Source organism: Penaeus vannamei, chromosome 12 (genome assembly GCF_042767895.1).
Source record: "Penaeus vannamei isolate JL-2024 chromosome 12, ASM4276789v1, whole genome shotgun sequence".
Taxonomy (NCBI): domain Eukaryota; kingdom Metazoa; phylum Arthropoda; class Malacostraca; order Decapoda; family Penaeidae; genus Penaeus; species Penaeus vannamei.
In genome coordinates, this window is record NC_091560.1 from 15,564,183 (window position 1) to 15,569,594 (window position 5,412).

Sequence of the window (5,412 nt, forward strand, 5' to 3'; positions counted from 1 at the left end):
GCAGATTTCTTGATCTTAATGCAAGGCGCATTGTCTTCCATTTAATCCCGTTCTACCTCTCTACCTGGTCATTACCAATTGGATGATATGGTGTAGATCTGCTATTTGAAATTCCTCTTCCAGAGGGATAATATTTCAGTTCATGAGACAAAAAGGATTCGCCTCTGTTTGAGTGAATGTATGCAGGCATTCCAGTAAATATCTGTTCAAGGTAAACGATATCTATAGAAAAGGATACTTCGGATATTGAAGACGGCAACGGTCCCCTAAAAATTAAAGCTTAGAGATTCTAAAGGTTGAGTGGCTTTGGCAAGATTTCTATCAGATGAGCAATAAACCTGTGCCTTTGGTTCAGCACAAACTTTGCATCCAGAACGTCTTCCTTATATCTTCAGTTGAAAAGGGTAGGTTCTTGGATCTGAAAAATTGTAGTAAGCGGGTTACTTCTGCATGGCACAGACCATTGTGGATCATAAGAGTTGAAGTTGAAAGTGCCAAACAACGTAATACTCGTCAGAGTGTCAGGGGCCACATTTTCTTTACCAGGGCGATAGTGGATACTATAGCTGAATGAGACTAATTCAGTCCCCCATTTTTTAATCTTACTATTCTTTATTTTGGTTTGCATAACATGCATAAATGAAACAGCGTTGATCAGTGACTAGCATAAAGTGCTGCCAAGCTAATAGGTGACTTTATTGCTTCTATAATGGCTGTGGCTTCCTTCTCCACTGCTGGATAATGTAACTCACTAACTTGTAATGTTCTAGACATGTCTTGAATTTAAAAAAATATATATCTATAACACTATTTTCGATAAAGAATATTTTATACAGAGTAATAAACAAGTAATCATTGCATGGAATCCTTATTCATCAGAATCTGACCCTACGCACTGTAACTGTAATCTAATATTCATCCGCATATAATAGTATATGGTTCAATTCTATTATTTATATCTGTTTTCTTCATCATCTTATGTTTAGACAACGGCAAAAATACTGCTATGGAAAAGCAGGGTGGACGCTTTTCTAAACATTAGAGAAAACGATATAAACAATAAAATTAAACCATATACTATCATAAACGGATGAATATTTGATTACAGTTAGGGGTCATCCATAATTTTCATCATCACATGGGGGGGGGGGAGGGTAAAGACCAGGCGTACACTCTATGGAATATGGGCAAAAAGGCGGCCGCCATGTTTCAAATTTCGCGCCACTTCGGTGTTGCTATCACGGCTGGCCGCTTTTCCGTGTAAGCATTTCTGCCATTCTCTAAACATTACATGATAAAGAGAACGGATATAACATAATTGAACAATACACTATCATAAACGGATGAATATTATCATTATTAGACTGTGGCTATTCTTACGACCAGTTGTAACAACTATTTATGGACTATTCTTACGGCATGGGGTAAGTTCCAGAACGTGCATTCACTATCATTTCGCACTCAGGCTGTAGAGAGGCCTAGGGCGAGGTAATTGAGAGAGCCCTAGGCCCTGAGCAGACAGGAGAATTTAACTCGTTGCAGAGAAGGCGATGAAGTGAGTATTTTTCGGCGGAAAAATGCGGTATATGTACAACTCGGCGTAAGGGCAACTATGCCGAGCAATGTTCGCCGGTGCTGAGTGCGGCAATTAAGCGGATACAGCGCCGGTGCGGAGGTGATTGTGGCGTCCGCCACAATGCCTCCCCCCTATCGAGGAAGAAAGGACTTCAGAGTGAAGATCATGCGCGGACGAGAATGGGGTCCGGATCTCGTGTAGGTGGCGCCATCATGGTGGAAGGGCGAACTCGGCCATCCTACTGGGGTGTAGGATGGGTGATGAGAGCGATGGGTAGGTCTACTGGCAGTGAATTGCCGGGCTCCCTGGCGGAAGTCCTCTCGCTGAGTGTCGCTCGGGCCGTTGTTGTGGAAATAATCTGGGCACGACGAGGGGCTGGTCATGCTGGCGTCTGTAGTGAGACAGAGCTGGGCGTCGGGGGCGGTTGACAGCGTTGTTCAATGTTGTGGCCGTGTTGGGTAGTGGCCACCTTCCATGTTGTTGTGGACGTCTTCGAGGCTTCCATCTATATCCGTTGAGGCAATAGTAGGCCGCGTTGCCGAACCGCTTGTGGTACGAGCAGATACCGTCTGCGGTAAGGTATCGGGCGAAGGGCCTCCGGTTCGTGTTGGTCCCTTGGGCAGTTGCGTTGATGTCGGTACTGGCCGACGGGAAAACGGGAGCTGCTGATTGAGGGCGGGCTTGCCTATGAGCTTCCATCAGTGCGTTGGCTCTGGTGAGGAGGACTTCGATGGCCGTCTCGTTCGAGCCGTGGAGTTTCTCCCTGATGTTGCCGGGGAGAGAGAGCGGAGCCAAATTTCTTTTTTAAGGTCCACTTCGTGAAACTTCCCTTCTGCATCTTTGGTGGGGAGGCGGCATAGGTTGGTAATTTCCTGCCAGATTTGTTTTGGAGTACGATTTCCGAGTGGCAGGTTGGGGATGTTGAAAACTTGTCGCGCCATCTCAGACGGAGAAAGAGAAAACTCCTTCAGCAGCTCCTGCTTCAGTATGTCATACTCAAATTCGTCTGGCTGGGTATCTAACCAGGGGGTTATTCGGGGGGAAATCGTCTCAGGTAAGGCAGCTATGACGTGGTCTGCTTTGGTGGTCGCCCTTTTGATGCTCTTGAGCCTGAACTGGGTTTCGGCTCTTCGAAACCATGTAAGGGCTTCATCCAGTGAAAAGGGTGGAAGGCGAATGGAGGCGGCATTCACTTCAGTGAAAAGGGTGGCTGCGTTGGAGTCCATGTCGTTTCCGGGGTCACCAATGTAGAGAGGCCTAGGGCGAGGTAATTGAGAGAGCCCTAGGCCCTGAGCAGACAGGAGAATTTAACTCGTTGCTGAGAAGACGATGAAGTGTGTGTATTTTTCGGCGGAATAATGCGGTATATGTATAAACAGGGCAAAGTAACACTGCTGGGTCGTTTGCGGTTGAGTGTGCTGATTGGCCGACGGCAGCATCCTTATCTTCCGCGTCGCAGCGAATCAGCGCCGCGGACCTCGCCACGCTTGCCTGCCGACTGACTCGGCGTAAGGGCAACTATGCCGAGCAAGGTGCGCCGGTGCTGAGTGCGGCAATTAAGCGGAGCGAGACAGCGCCGGTGCGGAGATGATTGTGGCATCCGCCACAAGGCTATTGCACGTAGCATTGTCATTGTGTACCGTGCTGTGTCTGTTAGTGGTGTCGTAAGAATAGCCACAGTGTTAGGAATTTGATATGAAATGTTTTGTTGATATTGTATATATTTTCAAGTAGTCATGATGACTACTTTGAATATTCGGGTATAGTAACAGTTTCACTTAGACACAAGGTAATGTTTGTTTGCAATGAACAGAATAGCATAATTCAAGACGTTTCATCTGTTGCATTTCCTTTGCAAGTTGATAATATTCATAAGATACAGAGGTTTCGTGTAGATATGGTACATATGAGCATAGTGATAAGGAGTTTCAAGGTTCCTTAGAAAACCAAGGCAATGCAGATAAAAATGACAATAAAAATAACCAGAAACGACCATAAGAATTATGATTAACGTAATAGTACAGCCGAATGGCACAGAAATTAATCTGTAGTTACTCTATGCGAGTTGTAAGTGAAAGGAAAAGGTAAAGAATACTGTTAAGATTTGAAATCCTCTTGCTAGTGTTTCTGATAAAGATATACAACTTAGTCCAATATTTTTTGGAGGAGAAATGTGGTATGTCTGATGATTATTGATGTGATGAAAGGTCATGAGTCATTTCCTAGATACCTTGCGATAACTTTTTTTCCCACTGAATTCATGTGAATACTAAAAACCACTGAGGCGGACGACGGTATTCACGAAAGGTCTATGACTATTCTTTGCGATTTTGTCTATGATTTGCTCCGATGTCGCATCTAAAAATGTTGTTAATAAGAACAAACATTTGCACGTTATACACGCTATTTTGATAATCTATTTAATAACACACAAAGCAATTATTGCAATAAATCTTTATTATATTATATAACTAAATAAGAAGTGGCATCTACATTTGTTATCATCATATCAGTTGGAAAGGCTGGCGACTCTGTTTATAAAGGATGATGACGTCATTCCCAGGACCAGGGAGAATTTTGTGCACCCGCGAGTCAAGGATATCATGGAATTGTCCCAGTTTCAAGCTATTAAAGTTGTAACAAAGGATGCCGCGGCGTTGCGTAGCAATTCATTGTTCCCATTCATGTCACCAGCTGTTTGAATGGCCAAAAGACCGCGATAGAGCAAGGAAGTGGACGCGTTTTGTGCATGCCAAGCGAGCAACTTTCAGCCTGTGCCAGCCAGCGTACCTTGCCTCAAACACTTGGAGCCCGATTGCTTTGCGAACAGAATGGCTTACGACATGGGATTTGCAAAACGGTAGGCCATTTCCAATTTATATTTGTCATGATCACAACAGCGCAAAACAAACTGAAAGAGCGCTTTTGATTGGCGGCGTAGCAAACATTCATTGCGTGGGTACGACGCAGTGTGCCGACTGCATTGCAAGTGTGCATGTATTACTACAGAGGTAGGGTAGGTACACCCCAAAAAACACAACAAATAAATACCGATGCCTCTCCACTCGCGAATGGATGTAGGCCTGCGCCACGGGTGCAGAAAAGAGATAGCTCAGCCTGCAGAAATTTTGTACCATACAGAAACGGAATCACACGTTCGACTATAAAAAATAATTTAGAAAATTACCATTCATTCAATCTCTTCGGGTCTCGACGCCACTCCATATCTGGCTGGTTTGGCACAACTTCCACGACATCCACAGCGTCGGGCTCGTGCATGTACGGTCTAACAACCATCAACCCTTGATATTCCTCTTCTTCCAACTCTTCGAAGACATAGGCACCCTCTGAAGAAGTTGTATCAATGTCCTCGTTGGTATAATCTGATGAAACTTCACTGATTTCACTGCCGCTGTAGTCTTGTAGTGAGTCCGCCATGTTGAACAATGTATTGAATGCAGAGAATTCTGTGATCGAGTTCTAGAATTGACGTCATACATCCGGGTTCCGGATTTTCGCGGGAAATTACAACTTGACGGAAAATCGAAATAAATCAAATTTGGGGAATTATTTTCAGATTTCCTTTTTTTTACTCATATTCTCCCTTTTTAAAATTTTCAGTTGTTACTTCATATAGGCCTTTAAAGTCACTTTAAGGGTTTGTGGCGCTACCTTTGGTAGTGACCTCAGATGAAATTTCCGCCGTGATGGCGTTCGATCTGCCACATCTTATCAGTTCCTACCAGGATGGTTTCAGCAATTTTTGTTTTATCTGTCTGAATCTGGGAACCTATTTTAATATTGTTTTAAATACTTTTCAGTTGCACCAAACCATC

General features: G+C 44.1%; 1 long non-coding RNA gene across 1 annotated transcript in view; it reads left to right on the forward strand.

Moving 5' to 3' along the window:
* Nucleotides 1-4,103: 4,103 nt before the first annotated feature.
* LOC138863622 (uncharacterized) overlaps nucleotides 4,104-5,412 on the forward strand; it is a 9,527-nt gene continuing 8,218 nt past the window's right edge. The window contains exon 1 of the long non-coding RNA XR_011398955.1: nucleotides 4,104-4,436. This is a non-coding gene — a long non-coding RNA (uncharacterized lncRNA). The remainder of the gene's footprint in view (nucleotides 4,437-5,412) is intronic.